Here is a 19,049-nt window from a genome sequence, read left to right as displayed (position 1 = left end):
ACTGCAGGGTCTTTTCAGGACATTTAGGAAGCTGCTTGGGGATGAGCAGGAGAGCAAAGCAATCTTCAACTGTCACCTTTTCTCCAGCATTTTTCTGGATCCAATTGTTTACATTCAGAGACGCAATGGCTGAAATACTGTTGCTTAGCATTGTAAGGTGCACTACAAAAAGTCCCTTGAATAAGAGGGCATATGGAGGGGATAGAGTAGACCTTTGGTCTAGATGGGTGGGATAAAAATCCAACCAACCAACCAACCAACCAACCAACCAACCAACCAACCAACCAACCAATCAATCAATAAAATGGTGGTTCAATTCTTCTCTAAGATCCATTGATTCTAATGGGCCTGCTCTAGTCAATTTAGTACAGTAAGTTGTAACTAGAGTTATTGTTACATGCCATGAAGTCACCTCTCACTTATGGCAACCCTATTAATAAGTTATCTCCAGAATGTCCTGTGCTCAACAGCCCTCCTTAGCTCTTGCAAACTCAAGCCTGTGGCATTCTTTAGGGAGTCAATCCATCTCATGTTTGATCTTCCTCTTTTCTTGCCCCCTTCACATTTCCCCAGCATGAGTGTCTTTTTCAGAGAACTCTGGCTTCTCATGATGTGCCCAAAGTAGGACAGCCTCAGTTTCATTATTTTGCTTCCAGAAATAGTTCAGGCTTGAATTGCTCTAGGAACCACTTGTTCATATTTCTGGCAATCCAGGGTATCCGCAAAGCTCTCTTCCAACACCATATTTCAAATGATTTTTTTCTCCTTTCATCTTTCTTCACTGTCCACCTTTCACACCCATACATAATGGACAGGCATTGACTTTGGCCTTAGTCTCCAATGACTCATTCTTGCACTTGATGATCTTTTCTCATTCTTTCATTGCTGCCCTTTTGAGTCTCTGTCTTTTTCTGATTTCTTGGCTGTGGTACCCATTTGGATTGATGATTGAACCAAGGTATACAAAATCTGTAACTATTTCAATTTCTTCATGCCAGCATTAAAGCTGTGAAGTTCTTCTGCAATCATTATTTTTGTCTTTTTAATATTTAGCTACAGTCCTGCTTTGGCACTTTCTTCTTTCACTCTCTCTAACAGTAATTTTAAGTCACTGCTGCCTTCTGCCAGTAAGATGGCATTATCTGCATATCTTAAATTATTGATATTTCTTCCACCAACATCCAGTCCTCCTTCATCTGAATCACATGAAATAAATATGGTGTGCATCCAAGAAGAGTGCCACTAGAGCATGCCTATTTGAATCAATGAAAATTATGGAACTGTTGACTCACTAAATTCCCACTGGGTCTATTCTATTGCAATTTACTATGCTAAGCAACCAGGTTTCAGCCAGTGAAATCTTCTCCTCCAGTTTTCCACAATTCCATTTACACTGCCAATTCTGTAGTGCTCTGGCTCTTATTGAATACTGCACTGTGCTGGATGCCTAGCATAAATAAGAAACAGAAGACTTATTATGGCATTAAGTGCAAAGGTTAATCTAAATTAATGAGATGAGTGCGCAGACACACTTCACCTCTTCCATTCTGAATTTTTGGATTTGGGGAGCTAAATACTGTATGAAGAAGAGACCCCCCCCCTCCACTTGTACACTATCTCTGCATGATCATGAATCCTGGTTTTACAAATTTTTGATAAATATGAAGAAGAGACCTGTAACAGCCACCCTCAAACCTCAAGGAGTGGTTGCTACTTCACTTTAAACTCTGCTGCCACCAACTTATCCTTGGAAGTCAAGCGAAGGACAAGTGTAACTTTGAAAAACAAAAACTGGTTTATTGATTACAGGAAATAAAAATAGTAAATAACTGGTAAAGAATCAATAAGTCAATCACTATAAATAAATCACTGGCTCTCACAGACTATTTCACACTGACAGGCTCTCTCACTCACTATAACTCTCAATCACTTTCAACTCTCAGCACAAGCTCTCATCTCCAACTCTATCTCCTTCACACACTTTTCACCCCCCCCCCTTTTTATACTGGCATCTCCCCTTAAGTTCCACCCTCCGTCACACCATTGGCTGATGACTCACTGCCCAGCTGTGACGGACATGTAATGTTATGCCTGCCTGTTACAAGACCCCTCTCCACTTGTACACTATCTCTGCATGATCATGAATCCTGGTTTATAAATATACATACATACATACATACATACATACATACATACATACATACATACATACATACATACATACATACATACATACATACATACATACATACATACATACATGCATGCATGCATGCATGCATGCATGCATGCATACATACATACATACATACATACATACATACATACATACATACATACATACATACATACAAAAGGCTTCCAAATGTTTAAGAAGATATCAATCCAGAGTTGTCATCTATATATACTGTACATTCATATGCTGATAGCATTGCAAGGGTCTCAAATTCCACCCAATGACAGGGGAAGGACATTTATCTTTTCTCTGTTAAAATATAAGTCTTTTAGTCACAGTAAGAGCATGGGGAGTTCATTTTCAATGATCAGTAATTAATTTCCGTGAAATAGGCAAGTAATTTAAAAGCAAATAAACATCAAGCAAAGTCAGAGAATAACCCAGTACAAAATTAATACAGGTAATAACTTTCTCCCCAAAAGAACCAGGCAGGAGCATAAGAGATACATCAGGTGAGTATTGTATTGCTAGTGATAAGAAGATTCACTGAGACCTTTTGTCCTAGACATACATTTTTTGCTGAATGCATCTCAAGAATTGTAGGTATACCACATATGGATGCTAAGACCACCTTCCATTTGTTAAACAAAATAGGGTGATCTGAATCCTTGTTTCATTATTCCTGTACCTTGCATTCCTATACCTAACTAAACACAACTATTGGTAAAGAAATATTGTGGCTTTCTCTTCACATAGTTATGTTATAAACATGTCCTATAGTGAGGGAGATAACTGAAGCACTTGCAGTTATAAATATTGCTATTCAGAAAATTATACCTAGTCTAGGAACTGATAAAAATTTCTCATCTTAACCTGTCAATTGTCTACACAAAGAAATACCATAGCAGGAAAACATCCCGAAGAAGGGGATTCTTCCCAATTTTTTCTCAGTTGCCCAATAATGTCAATTGCGCTGCGGCTTAAACCGCAGAAGCCTGTGCTGCATGGTCAGAAGACCAGCAGTCGTAAGATCGAATCCATGCGATGGAGTGAGCGCCCGTCGCTTGTCCCAGCTCCTGCCAACCTGGCGGTTCGAAAGCATGCAAATGCAAATAGGGACCACCTTGGTGGGAAGGTAACAGCGTTCTGTGTCTAAGTCGCACTGGCCATGTGACCACGGAAGATTGTCTTCGGACAAAACACTGGCTCTATGGCTTGGAAATGGGGATGAGCACCGCCCCCTAGAGTCAAACACAAAAAATTGTCAAGGGGAACCTTTACCTTTACCTAACATGTGAAAATAGGTCAGACTGGAACTGTTGTGTATGTACCATACTGCTGTAATTTTGGGGACTGTCAGAGGTATGGACACTCTAAAGGTCCGTATATAATCAAGAAAGCCAGAATCAGTTTCATTAAATGGAGCTGCATGCTTTTCAAATAAATTTGGGGCAGCATGGGACCCTGCATGAATTTCCCAAACAGAATATTAAGTTGAGCCCAGCTTACTCTTCAGATGTAGCTCTCCACAACTAGAGAGGGAAGAAGCAGAGCTGGCTTACTTCATCTGTCTGTTCACATGTTTAAATGTATCCTGACCACCTAAATAGAACTGGAAACCTAATTGGCATATTCATCTCTAAAAGTGTTGACCTAACACTATGGTCTTCTTCCACATGCATTCTTAAATTACTTTCATAGGTCTGTCTTTACAGAAAGTTAAGCTGGTAACAACAAAATAGAGGACCTTTTTTTTTAAATTGGTCATGGAATACCATCATCAGTAAGGCTTGCTTGAAGATAACATTGTTCTCATCTTGTGTAACTTACTCCAGTGTAGGGAAAATTATGTCACCAGCAGTGGCAGTTAATTGCTAATTGAAGAGCCCAGTGTCAGTTTCTCATTGCTTTAACTTCCCCTCATTGTATGTGAGTCTCCCATGACCCAGAACTAAAGGAGGAATTCCTTAATTAGTAGCTATCTGTCACTGCCAGTGATATCCCTCCTCCTATACCAGTGTATGTTATGAAACAAGGTTTTGGTCCATGTCTTGCAGTCTCTGATGCCTATGACTTAAATCCATTTAATACAAGTAAAATGTTGAGAGGGGGAAAGGGCTCAAGAAAAGGGTAGTTGAACATGCAGGAAAAGTAGGAAATGGTATGTACATGCATGTTGCATGCACTTTTTAGTTTGAGAGCACAAGAGCTCAAAATGTCAATTTTATTCACTGGAGAAAATATTGCGGAAGTGTCACTTCTCCTACAACATTCTGTTAATGTGTGTCATTTGTCAAAACTCATTTGTCACCTCAGGGGGGGAAAGATGGCAGATTTCCATCACCTTAATGGAGATGTCTGTGCTGACCATTCCCAAAAGTATTGTAAAGTCTTGCTTTTAGCCATCACAAACTGGCCCACAGGTACTTCTCTGTACTTTTTGAGCTGCACAGCACCTGCCTGCCGTCTCATACTTGCCTTCAGGACAGATACAAAGAAACGGATGCAGTGAGGAAACCGGTTAAGAGGAAAGAGAGGCATCTGCATTGACTGCCTCATGTTGCTTTCAACCTTATCTTCTCAATCACTGTCTTTTCCATGCTCACTCTTATGAGAAAGCACAAAATGGTCCAGTGCCACCTTCATTCATAGGACATGTCACATTAGAAAGAGAACATAACAGCTCTCTCTGTACATTTGACACTAAAACAGAGATGGACAATCTCCAGAGGTTTGGTGGGCAATTTATATAGCCTAGAACTCAATACAGGCTGCACGGGTCTCCAAAAGCAAAATGGGCAGAAATATACTTTTATTTTTTCTAAAAACCCATTTAGGTTTTGGAGGAGAGAGAAAAGAGTACAGTGGGACCCTGCACTGAAGGAGAACTGCATGCTATGTATAGAACATAAGCTGTTATACTGTTTAAATGTGAATTTGCATGCACCCACACACACACATTCATCACTCAGAATGCAGCATAAAGTGGTGACGTCCTTGTGGCAAGCTGCCAACAGAGATCCAACAAGCACTGAAATCATTTTCATCTCACTTCACATCACCAAGACCAGGGTACTTTTCAGTGGAGGCTGTCATCTGACAAGGCATCATCTGATGAAAAGTGACAAGTGATATGCATGTTTATGCTAATCTGCCTCCCACCTCATCAAACTACTAAAATTCATATAGACTTATATTATGGGATTAGCTACTAGGAAGTCTAACTTATTTGCTTGATTTTGTTGTTACCTATAGCTGTGGGACAGAAATATTCCTTAAATGTTTTTGAAGAGATCTGTACACTAAACCAAAATCTAGACTTCTCAAATACAGATCTATTTATATAGTGGAATGCATAACACTAATAATCTATCTAGATTTCCTTTCTGTTTTCATGATGATTGATCAGTGCAGTGATCTTTTCTTTAGAACAAGAGAGAATTTAGGAGTATAATAACATGTCTTTGGGCTTTGACCCATTATATGCTCCCACATCTGCTGGTGGAAACATCCACGATCAGCACTCAAATTAGAGGTCTTCCTAGCAGGAACAAATTGAGGATCCTAGCCACTGTGACTTCTTTTAATAAACCCACATAAAATTGCACTGCGTAATCTACAAAAACTGAGGATCTTAGTCATTAGGACTTCCTTTGGGCAAACTCACATACAATTGCACTGCTTATCCATTCTAAATCTTAGGCAAGCACTTCTAAGACATTGATAGATTTGCTAAAATTCAAAGTTAGGTAAGAAGGATCAATGAACACAGCAAAGATGCAAACTTCCTTGAATAAATTATTTGCCATGAATTGCCTGCTTACCCTAATGGGTGCTGTCCATATTCCAATCCTACCTGCTCTTTAACAAGATATCATTAGATGCTAATGCCTTTAGAATATCATCAAAGCCTTCTAAAAGATGTTGAACAATTATCTGCTTACAGTGTTGCTCTAAATAGTGGATAATGTTTAGTGGTGGTTACCTGGTTACTGTTGAATAAAGAAAAGAGGGATGCGGCTTTCTATAGATTACCACTGTAAAGGACTGGGTTAAAACCCTTCATCTTGAATGTCATTATATAATTGGCCCTGTACTTGACATTGTGAACAGAAAGCTCCTCTATTTGGAGATTCTTACTAGTCTTCAATCCCCTTCATGGATTGCTGCCTTGTTGTGGCAAAGGGGCTTGAATAAGTCAGAGAAGTTATGGGCTATGCCATGCAGGGACAACCAAGATGGACAGGTCATAATGGAGAGTTCCAACTAAACGCAATCCACCTGGAGTAGGAATTGGTAAGCCACTCCAGTATCTTTGCCAAGAATACCCCATGAACAGAAACAAAAGGCTAAAAGATATGACGCTGGAAGATGGGGCCCCCAGGTCGGAAGGCGTCCAACATGTTACTGAGGAAGAGCAGAGGACAAATACAAGTAGCTCCAGAGCTAATGAAGTGGAATTGCACTCATTTCACACACTAGCAAGGTCATGCTCAAAATCCTACAAGGTAGGCTTCAGCAGTATGTGCACCGAGAATTCCCAGAAGTACAAGCTGGATTTCGAAGGGGCAGAGGAACTAGAGACCAAATTGCTAACATGCGCTGGATTATGGAGAAAGCCAGAGAGTTCCAGAAAAACATCTACTTCTGATTCATTGACTATGCAAAAGCTTTTGACTGTGTGGACCACAGCAAACTATGGCAAGTCCTTAAAGAAATGGGAGTGCCTCACCACCTTATCTTTCTCCTGAGAAGCCTATATGTGGGACAGGAAGCAACAGTTAGAACTGGATAGGGAACAACGGATTGGTTCAAAATTGGGAAAGGAGTATGATTGTCCCCCAGCTTATTTAACTTATCAGCAGAGTACATCATGCAAAAGGCCGGACTGGAGGAATCCCAAACCAGAATTAAGATTGCCGGAAGAAATATCAACAACCTCCGATATGCAGATGATACCACTCTGATGGCAGATATTGAGGAGGAATTAAGGAACCTCTTAATGAGGGTGAAAGAGGAGAGTGCAAAAAACAATCTGAAGCTCAACATCAAAAAAACTAATATCATGGCCACTGGTCCCATCATCTCCTGGGAAATAGAAGGGGAAGATATGGAGGCAGTGACAGATACTACTTTCTTGGGCTCCATGATCACTGCGGATGGTGACAGCAGCCCTGAAATTAAAAGACGCCTTCTTCTTGGGAGGAAAGCGATGACAAAACTCAACTGCATCTTAAAAAGCAGAGACATCACCTTGCCAACAAAAGTCCACATAGTCAAAGCTATGGTTTTTCTTGTAGTATGTACAGAAGTGAGAGCTGGACCATAAAGAAAGCTGACTGCCGAAGAATTTATGCTTTTGAATTGTGGTGCTGGAGGAGGCTCTTGAGAGTCCCCTGGATTGCAAGGAGATAAAATCTACCTATTTTGAAGGAAATCAACCCCGAGTGCTCACTGGAAGGACAGATCCTGAAGCCGAGGCTCCAATACTTTGGTCATCTCATGAGAAGAGAAGACTCCCTGGAAAAGTCCCTGATGTTAGGAAAGTGTGAAAGCAAGAGGAGAAGGGGACGACAGAGGACAAGATGGTTGGACAGTGTCATCAAAGCTACCAACATGAATTTGATCCAACTCTGGGAGTCAGTGGAAGACAGGAGGGCCTGGCATGCTCTGGTCCATGGGGTCATGAAGAGTCGGACACGACTAAATGACTAAACAACAGCAACTAGTCTTCAATAAGTTAAATAATAAAGTTGTATTCACAAAGGCTTTCACGGCCATGATCTAATGGTTGTTGTGGGTTTTTTGGGCTCTTTTGTGCTGTCCTCTGAAGATGCCAGCCACAGAGACTGACGAAACATTAGGAAGAACAACCTTCAGAACACGGCCAAAGAGCCTGTAAAACCCACAACAACCATTAAATAATGAACTGTTTGTCCAGTTCAGGCTTTGGAGACTTGTCAGTGAGAGTCACACTTTATTTCCTAAGACTGCAAATTGCTTATTATTCCTCCTGTCACCCCCCCTGGCAATTTTATCAGATCTATCAGTCAAAATAGCTTAATTGAAGATGTTACTGCAACTATAAAGTCTGATCAAAAATCCATCCTTTTACTGTGTGTTTTGCACTTCCCACATCTCACCACGTATGCCTAAACTTTCCTTTGGAATTATATTTATTTGTTGCTGCCTTGGGTTATAAAAATTTAGCTCAAATATGTGCATACTGACACAGTACAACTTTGGAGAGGGAGAAAGCACCTACAATTTCCAGAATACACCAGCTAACATGGCCTGTGATTCTGCACTACATCAATGGCAAGGCTGCTTCCATCCATGTAAAGCATCTGATCCAGAGAAGGACTGTACTGGCAGAAGAGGAAAGTGATGTTTACTGTTTACTACATTTGACTCCCTAAAAATGTAGTCAAAGCATTACAGGCCTTTTGTAGGACAATATTTTATCATGGTGCGTGAATTACTTCCAAATATTGTTTCCCCCTTCCACTGGTGGGAACATTCTCTGAGTGTAATGAGGGAGCATCCTGTAGGTGGAAGTCTCTAAGGAGATGCTCCTACCAGATTCTGCCCCATGCAGTCTTTACAGCATTTATTACCAGCAATCCTGAAAGAATGACATAAAATCAGGAACCTGAAGTATAGTCTCAAGCATGCTGTGTACTTAAGACCACCTTATAAAGGATAACAAAATACTTTTGATTTACTGCTTTAAGAGCAGTCTCAGAGTGCCTGAAAACAGGGTGATCTTGTCATGCACTGTTTTCTATCACAGGCGGCATATGTTCAGAAGTTGTAAATTTATCTCCCAGTTGCTCTTCTTGAACTCTGTCTGTTCTCTCTACTGAACAGCGGAGTTGTGTATGACATGCAACTCGCCCTAGCCCCTTTGAATTAGCCTTATCTGTGGTGCAGATATGTTAATCCCAACCCCATTGTTGGGGGAAGATTAGACTTCCAATCCAAATTCAATGGCCAGAAAAGTAAGCTTTTGAAAGTAGGCCAGGGATGGGGTATCATCTTGCCCTTCACTTCAGATAGCAAAATAACTTTATCCAGCTCTGACAAGGAGCAAGGCACCAGGCAGTGTTCCTGACCCCACCAGGAGTTCATACATACTGTTGTTCCTCTGTTCATCCAATAACTATTGGAAGGCTGTGAGCAGCCCTCTTGTCACCTTTCATTAAGACACCAAAAAATGTTAATTGAAATACAGGAAATTATAAGCACACCTTAGATAATTTTATGGGTGCCGGGGAGTTAACTGCATGCCCAAATAGTTCAGGTCACTGGGACCAGTTCGCCAGAGCTTCTATTGCCAGGAGGAGTGTATCCTCGCCTTCTCCACCAGCTTCAAAATATTCCTCAAGTGTGCCAAACAGAGGGTGCCACAACAGGAGTGTTGAATAAAGGCACTCAATTGTCCCTGGAGAAGAGTAGCCTTCCCAGCTACTCCTTTGTAATTACCACTAGTAGTAGCTGTCTCATATATGTGGTACTCCTCCTTGGGGGCTTGGCCAAAGTCTATGAGAATATGGCTGAGCTCATCCCCATAACAAGGCTGGATAGGAGCAGGAGGACCATCTGGCTGGCTCTGGGAATACCACCCTCAGGCTCCTGGTGATAGGGTGGCTTGTCCCGGCTGCTTCCTCTAGTACTAGCATGCTCTATGATGGTTCTTCAGTCACCTCACCTTCCACTATCTCGCCTCATCTCAGTGTATCGAGCTGCTTCCTCCAGCCACACAAAGAATTCCTCCAAACACCTGGTGTCGGGATCCCAGTGACAAATCATCTCTCAACTGGTCTTTGAGCATTCTGGCTACATCTTGGGCCTTGAACACTTCCCACTTGATGTTGTCTGCCCAGTGGTCTTCCTCTTCTCCCTTGTTGTCCTCCTTTAATCTCCAAGCCTCCCTTTCCATGCATGTGGCCTCTATGGCATCATCTGTTTCACTGCCCAGTGCCCAGGTGAACCATGAGTTGGGGATCTTGCCCTTACTCATGGGGAGGTGGAAAGTCCACTCTCATCAGTAGGGGAGCAGGACCTATCCCACAAAAGGCATTCATTTTCTTTGGAATCTCTGTCCTGATTCCAGTCAGCCCCTGGAGGAACCATAAATGACAGTACACAGAAGGCACAAGTGAACACAATGCTATTCACTCTTTTGTAGTATTCTGAAATATTTTAGTAAGAAAATGAATCTGTATTATGCACTGAAGTGAACATAACAGTGATTGATTTTCTCTGTGGAGTTCTGAAAAAGATGATTTGATGCAGCAAGATAAGATAACACAAATGTCTTTTTACCATAATAAATAAGTTATCTGATTCTTTGTGGAAACCCACAATACTTAAAATGATACAAAACCAGTATATTTGTAAAACTGGCATGTTCCATGACCAGTATATATTTTGTTGTTGCCATGTGCTGCCAAGTTGCATCCAACGTATGGTGACCCTGTGAATGACAAATCTACAAATTTTCCTGTCCTCAACAGCCCTGCTTAGCTTTTGCAAACTTAAGCCTGTGGCACCCTTTAGGGACTCAGTCCACCTCGTATTTGGTCTTCTTCTTTTCCTGTTGACTTCACATTTTCCCAGCATTGTCTTTTCCAGAAAATTTTGCCCAAAGTAGGACAGCCTCAGTTTTGACATTTTTGCGTCTAGAGATAGTCCAGGTTTGATTTGATTTAGGACCACTTGTTCATCTTTGCTGCAGTCCAGAGTATCTGCAAAGCTCTCCTTCAGCCCCATATTTCAAATGCATCCAGTTTTTCCTGATAGCTTTTTTGTACTGTCCAGCTTTCTCGCCCATACATGATGACTAGAAATACAAGAGTGCGGATGATCCTGGTGTTGATTTCCAGTGACACATCCATACACTTGATGATCTTTTCTAATTCCTACATTGCTCCCCTTCCGAGTCTCAGTCTTCTGATTTCTTGGCTGCAGTCTCCATTTGGATTGATGACTGGACGAAGGAATACAAAGTCTCAAACTATTTCAGTTTCTTCATTGCCAGTGTCAAAGCTGTATAGTTCTTCCATTGTCATGATGGATGTGTTCTTAATTTTCAACTTCACTCCTTCTTTGGCACTTTCTTCTTTTACTTTCACTAAAAAAAATCATTTCATGTAATTGCTGCTTTCTGTCTGTAAGATGGTGTGGTGCACCAGATCCCCCTAAGGGGCAAGTTGCACTCGGTCAGAGAGCTCAACAGGCGGCTTACTTACCACCGCCTTGCCTAAGTCCTGGGCAAGTCCCAACCTCAGCAGTGCATTGCATAAGCCTTTTCAACAAGTCTGACCTTAAAAGAACACTTTACTTTTGTCCAGTACTATGCAAGTACGGACACATGGGCTTTATGATTCATTAGAACTAACAACAGCTCAGTTAGGTACGACTCTCAAATATAGGTAGTTTGTGGCCCTCTCCATCCTCCTGAGTTTAGGCAGACCCTGCTGTTCAAGACACCAGTCCTTTTGTAAGAATTTTTATAATTATTTTTATTAGAAAAATAGAGTCTCATTAGAATAGGTTTATATTGCACAAGCTTTAGCATAAAGAACACATTCAAAGATCATTGCAGTTAAATAAAATAACTATTTCCCATTAAAATAATAAACACTAATAAGCTAGGCTAAGGTGGGCTATAGTGGGCGAGCTCCACCTTCTTCTTTCTCCTTTACTTACATCCGCTCTCCTTAATGGAATCGAATCCAGATCAGAACAATGCTCGAATCTCCATTCAGCTACTTTCACATAACCCACATAATCGTCCATTTTTCTACCTTCTCTAACTCCTCCCTTCTTTTTGACAATTCTGGCTGTTATCCAGTTAGCCTCGAGATGCTGTACCACCTTCTTCCTCCCTTGATTCCCATGAGAGTCCAGGTGTGTTATCTCTTCTCCAATTAGCTCGGAATGTTAAGTCTTCCACGGATTCTCAGTTCGACCTTCAGCGCTATCTCGAACCAGGCTGTAACGGTCTTCAGAAAAACACTCTCATGGCACTAAAAAAAAACTCATTCCAATGTCTCTCAAATCATCTTCACACAGAACCTGTCTGAGTCCATCTTACATTTCTCTGACTACATATCCCATCATCATGACAAATGGTGTCATCTGCATATCTTAAATAATTGATGTTTCTTCCACCAATTTTCAGTCCTCCTTTATCCAAAGATAGTCTAGCTTTCTGTATGATATATTTTACATGGAGATTGAGCAGTAAAGAATGTGTGTGTGTGTGTGTGTGTGTGTGTGTGTGTGTGTGTGTGTGTGTGTGTGTGTGTGTGTGTGTTCTGTGCCATCAAGTTGGAACTGACTTATAGTGACCCTAATAGGGCTTTCAAGGTAAGTGAGATATTTAAGAAGTGATTTTACCAGGCCCACTCCCCCAATCAGTTTCCATGGCTGAGTGGGGATTCGAACTCTGGTTTCCAGAGGCTCTACCCACTACAGCACACTGAGAATCACATGTAATATAGCTGCAGCTAATTTTTGAACTTTATAGCTAGAAAACTGACTGCTGCCTTCAGCAGATTCCACTGTACTCCATATCTGTCTATGTTCAATTAATTCACTTCATCCTCACCCAGAACTACATTAATCTATGATACCAGTTTCAACAATATATGAAGTCCCATGACACAAATTTATTATGGCATAAGCATCTGCTGTACACAAACACATTAAAATTATTATTTTTAAAGTATCAAAATTATTATTTTAAGGCATCAAATGACAATTGGCTCTTATTTTCCTTTATCAGCCAATTCATTATCCTAACACTGCCTGATTTAGTTTAAAAAAATTCTTTCAAAGACAAATATTGCAAGGTGGGAGTCATTTCCTACCTTTGTCTGAGTGCCATGGAAAGTTAGCTTGACCAGATGAAAGCTGATCTTTTCATTCTTTTCTTTTCATTCTCCCTAACAGTGTGATGAAAGCACAAAAGAAAATTTGAATATGTAATATAGTTTAACCATGCTTAAGATTTCCAAGCAAGTATAATAAATGGGAAGCAAAGAACTGTAGACACTAGTCCATCAGTAGCTATAAATGTTTCTTTCCCTTCACCCCCACTTTCTCTCTCTGTATGTCTTTTCCTGAAGTGGAACTTCAGTTTAATTCAGACTCCTTAACATCTAACTTTAAAGCCTTCAAAGAATTTTGCATGGTTTGTGGATCAGAAAAGCATGTGAGAAATCAATTTGCTACTGAAGCTAAAGAGCAGGTGCTGAGATGGAGCTGATGGGAGAGATGGGCTTTGGGATATGGGTCACTAGAGAAGGTTTGATCTTAAGAGATGAGATGGGATGCTGATGAAAAAAAATGTGCTTGAAAAGGAGCAAATTGCGAAAGTACTGGAGTAAAAGAGCCTGCAATTGAGCAGATAGGAAGCCATCGTATAGTTTTCAAATGGCAAAGCTGTTCCAAGTGCTAAGATATTTTGTCCTAAATAGCAAAGATTGACCTTTGTAAAAGCTGGATCCCTTTGATGGTGTACCTCAAAGTGAGATGTTATCCAGAGCTTATCTTCACAGTCCAGAATCCAGTCAGTGTCTTCTTAAGCACAACCTATCAAGATATTTTCTGGCACAAGCCCTGATTAAAAAGAAAAAAAGAAATATAGTGTTTTTTCCGTCTATATCCATGCTGCAACCCCATGGATTTCTGCCCTAGCAACCCCACTTATCTCTGTAAATATTTCAGAAGGAACTTTTGGTTTTTGTGTGTGAGATTGCTTCTAGGGCAGTGTTTCCCAACCTTGGGTGCCCAGATGTTCTTGGACTACAACTCCCAGAAATCCTGGCAAGCACAACTAGTGAGGAAGGATTATGAGACTTATAGTCCAAGAACATCTGGGGACCCAAGATTGGGAACTGCAGTTCGGGGAATGGGACTTTTCAAACCCCAGGACCTTAACTCCTATAATTCAGCCAGAACCCACAAGGCAAAGTCATTTATTTATTTATTTCAAATATTTTTATCCCACATTCCTCCTTAAAAAGACCCAACGTATGGGAGTGAAAGCCCCCCCCCCCAAAAAAACTGAAGAATTAGAGCTCTCCTCTCTACTCCATGTCATTCTCGTGGCTCTTTTTTCAGACGGTAAGAAGAGCACCCCATTGCACAGTGGGAGTTGCAAGGATTCCCTGAGACCCACAAAGGTGCATGGGCAGGTGAGTTCGTGCCCATTAGAATATATGGAAACAGCCTCCTTCAGAACTCCCCCCCCCCCCGTGCATCTTTGTGATTCACAAGGAATCCTGTCATGCAGGAAAATCTTCCTTCTCTTTTACTAAGATCAGTTAGATAAATGGGATTTTCTTTCTGTTGAAAGAGACAGAAAAAGATGAATTTCTCTTTCTCTTTCAAGTGAAGTGCTGAATTTTGGATTTTACTGAAAAAGAAAAATTAAAGAAAAAAGTTTGTATGGTAGCCAGATATTTCTCAACCTTTAAAAATCAAAATATGCTCTTCTGGAGACGGATCTCCACAAGAAGAACAATAATGGAAGATGTCACACTACTGTCAAGTTAATTTTCATACCTTTTCCTATTCCTTCTCATTTAGGAGAAAGATGCACATCCTACTACCCAGAAAAATTACAAAGAAAGACAAATCCTTTTTTTCTCATAAACTTTGTCCATCCTTCTCATTTGTTATAGTTGTATGTGTTTGCTTCTTTCTTTGTTTGTTTGACTTTTATACCACCCATCTGGTTGCCAAGGCTACTGTGGGTGGTTTACACATTAAACAAATATACCATCAAACCAGAATTTAAAACAATAAACATAATTATTATAGAATCAAAATGAAACACATACATACCAACAAATTTAACTGAAAATAATTAAAATTATATGGGAGCAAGGTGGCAGGACTTATAGTATAAATGTTAAAACCACTCTTTTAAGCTCTTAAAAGGTCTGGAAAGGCCTATCTAAAAACCCATGTTTTTAGAAATTGTTTAAAAGTTCCCAGTGAAGGGGCCAAGTGGATTTCAGGTGGGAAGTTGTTCCAGAATTGGGGACCGACTGCTAAGAAGGCCCATCTTCTAGTCTTCTCTTTCTGGGCCTCTCTCAGGGTCAATACTCTCAACCACCTGGCCTGGGAAGATCATGCAGGAATAGGGTTGCCAGACATCCAGCAAAAGGAGGACATGTCCTACTTTTGAGGAGCATGTCCTCCATCTGGCAGGCAAAGCTAAAAAACTCCAAAATGTCCAGCTTTTGTATCTCCACCCCACCCCCTGCAGCCGAACCTCTCCCTGTTACTTCCTTGATTGGGGCACTTGTAAATCTTCTGGTTCTTGCAGAGAGATCAGAGGGAGATAAGGCGGCTTGATAGATTAGGGCTGTTCTAGCCCCGGGCAATCTATCCCGGGCTTGTGGATGGCTGCTTCTGCCTGGGAGCTGAATAAGCCAGGAAGGTGCAAGAGAGCTGGATGGAAACCTGGACAGGAGGGAAGTGAGTGCACTTGCTTGCCTGCTGGAGGGGAAGCTGTTCTGGGGTTTCGGGTGGTGGTGGTTCAAAGCCAGGGAAATAGGGGTTGGGCCGGTCCCTCCTTCCTCCTAAAGCCAGGGAACAGGAGGGACTTTTATCCCCCCCTTCTGCCCTGACCCCCCCAACCCTGGGGCATGTGCAGAGTGTGTTTCCAGGTTCAGGAGCATATGCAGAGTTATCCCCTATGCTTGTGGGAGCTGGAACACATACATACACACACAAGCGGATTTCTCTCAGCTTGAGAAATTGCAAAGGGTGGAGAAAATGGCTTTGTGTGTGCGCACGCGCACGTGCACACGCACGCACACACGCCTGCAAATCCATTTTCTCCACCCTTTGCATTTCTCAAGCTAAGAGAAATCCACGCCTTCTGTTTTCTTTCCTGGTTTTCATAAAATGTTTCAAATCTGTCACACAACTTTTTAAACTTTTTATTTCACTTTATTATGCTTTTATTAAAATAAAAAATCAATAAATAAAACAAGGGGGATGGGTCTCCATTAAAAGAAGGAATAGATTGTCTCCATTGGTCCTGGGAGCCCAGTAAGTGTATATGTAGATTTGTTTTGTTTTGTTTTTATTTTTAAACATTTTTTAAAACACAAAAACAGAGTGGCCAGTGGATTCTGAGTTTTGTAGTCCAAAAAATGTAACTTTCCCAGTCTTGACCTTGAATGATTATGGTATTGCCCCATGATCAAACAGCTATTTTCCCCAATACCTAATTCTAAAAGTGACATGCACCCCACCCCACCCCATGCACAGAGCCTCCCCAATATGTCCTCCTTTGTCTTCCTTTTTGGCTTTCTATGTCCTCCTTTTCGTACACATGTATCTGGCAACCCTATGCAGGAAGGGAAGATATTGTTGGGAGAAGGCATTCTTCCAGGTATCATGGTCCCAAACTGTTTAGAGTTTTGTAAGTTAGCACCATCACCTTAAAAATGCCACAGAACTGAACAGGTTACTAGTACAGAGCACCCAGAAAGGGGAAATATATTGGTATTTCTTTACACTACTCAATAGTCTGGCTGCCTTAGATGAAAATAGGCAGAGCGAACCAAAGACACTATCTGGGACTCCATTGATAGCACTGGGTCCAGAAGTATGCCCAAGCTGCAAACCTCATCCTTAGTGGAGAGAGTCCCCTTGAAGGAGAGGGAAGCACCCAATCTCCAAACACAAGGGTCACCCACCCGTAGGACTTCTGTATTGTACAGGTTCAGCCTCATTCTATTAACCCTCACCCACCATGGTGTCCAGGCAAGGGACAGAACACCATCCTCTGCAGAGGGGTGGAAGGAGAGATAGAGCTGGGTCTCATCCACAGTACTGCCTCAAAATCTGCTCCAGTTGTCATGAGACCTGGAAGAGCATTAAAGGTGTCATGGAGGCAAAAGGAGTGGCATCTAAGGAATCAAAATACTATATGTAACACACTACAATGCCATAGATATTGGTCCTAATGAGAGGAATGGTTGAGAAAAAAAACCCTACTGTGACTGTGTCCCAGGACCACTCTTTCTTAGGATCTAACCTTTAGCTCACATTGCATATACACGTAATAATGACAGAAATAATAATAATAGTAATAATGGCAGAAATGACCTTGCTTTGTCTTTGCCCTATTAGATGCTTCAAAGTAATTTCTGAAGCTTTTCTGAAAACGTATTATTTGAAAGCAAGTGAGTGATGATTTTTGAAAGCAGACCCAAGGGTTGGAAAGAATTAAGCATTGTTTACAGCAGCACTGAAAACCACTTATAATTCCATTCCTTTAAATGGTCCAAGATAGCAATGTTTACCTCATAAACCAATTCACCCACAAATGCATGCATGCATTAGGCAGCTTGCCAATATGCATAAATATGTGTATCATCCAAGTTAAATGTTATACTATGGATGAACAACCAGGGCTTTGCAAAACCTCAATTTTGTAATCTTAACTGAAATGCTTATAACCTTGACTTTCAAAAGACTCCATGTAACTTTGCTGAAACAATTCCCATAGATAAAAGCCATTGCCTTGTTTTCTGTTTTCATCCTACTTTAAAATACTTACATCCTGGCCTTCAGGTACTTATACAAATGGGAAAGGAAACACAAAGAGAGAGAGATACTCATGTCATTTTGATTTTCTGTACATTGACCTCTAGAATCTAATATGTAAAGCCCTTAAGGCTACTCTGAAAAAGTGTACTCAGTATATGGTCTGAAGATCAAAAGATCTAGGATATGATTACTGTTTTCTCAGTTCAACCTGATTTCTAAAGCAGTTAAAAAAGGTTTTCTCAAATTTTTTAAAAAACATGTCAGCTCAGGTCTTTTGAGAATATGTTTACAGTCTGATCACATGTTAATCTTAATCAGAAAAAGTAGTCTTCTAATCATTTGAGAATATGTTTTTCATATACTGTGGCTTGCTTGGAATTTTCCCCTTGTTTCAATTCTGACTCAGTGACTCTGAATCCTGAGACCACCTCATTGTGGCTGTGGCAGGTTCCCAGTACCAAACCAAGGGGAGAATCATTCCATCTTGCATTTTAGAGGTGTTGCTCAGTTGCATTTTATGTTAGCAACATGGAACACTGGGGAACAGTTACTGGACAATTGTCATCTGGAGAGTGCAGTAAGAAAACAGTATTTTTGAACTTAGGTTCCTCATTTCCACTTCCACCACTTTACTCATTACAAGAATGTTGTTCCTTTACTACTTGCCACTTCTGTTGTGGCACCAAGACTCGACTTTAATTCCTGCACTGTCACAGAAGCCATTCTCAGTATGACTGCATGTGTATAACATGGCTGCATCTTACCTCACATTTTCCATGTCATGGGAAAAACTTCTTGGGCCATAGCAGTCATATATACCAAATTAGAAGGATAGTGGCATGACTTGTATCTTTAGCTCTCACATAGCTTTAATTAATTTAGGTATTAGCAATCAAAGAGGGAGGGGGAGTTATAGGGCCAGTGGGACTAAGGGGTTCTACCCCAGCTAAGGGGCAGCAGCAGGCCATGGATTGGAGTGCTGTGCCTCATGAGTATTAATTAGGGGGGACAGGAAAACGACAAACAGGGGTCCCAATCCCTTTGGGAAGGCAGCAGGCTCAAGCCCCCTCCCTTAAGGGAACACATATGCAATTAAAACAATAATAATAAAAAAAGGAGTGAGAGAGAGAGAGAACAGAATAAAGATAGATAGATAGATAGATAGATAGATAGATAGATAGATAGATAGATAGATAGATAGATAGATAGATAGATAGATAGATAGATAGATAGATAGATAGATAGATAGATAGATAGATAGATAGATAGATAGATAGATAGATAG

General features: G+C 40.9%; 1 long non-coding RNA gene across 1 annotated transcript; it reads right to left on the bottom strand.

Annotated features, from left to right (window-relative positions):
• Positions 1-13,070: 13,070 nt before the first annotated feature.
• On the bottom strand, positions 13,071-18,424 carry LOC144586024 (uncharacterized). Its single transcript, XR_013540703.1, has 2 exons — positions 13,710-18,424; positions 13,071-13,131 (listed from the first exon to the last, which is right to left on the bottom strand). It is a non-coding gene; the product is annotated as an uncharacterized LOC144586024 (long non-coding RNA).
• Between the last annotated feature and the right edge of the window lie 625 nt (positions 18,425-19,049).

The sequence above is a fragment of the Pogona vitticeps genome, chromosome 1, assembly GCF_051106095.1.
Source record: "Pogona vitticeps strain Pit_001003342236 chromosome 1, PviZW2.1, whole genome shotgun sequence".
In the NCBI taxonomy this organism is placed as follows: Eukaryota; Metazoa; Chordata; class Lepidosauria; order Squamata; family Agamidae; genus Pogona; species Pogona vitticeps.
This window is presented reverse-complemented; position numbering and strand designations above follow the sequence as displayed.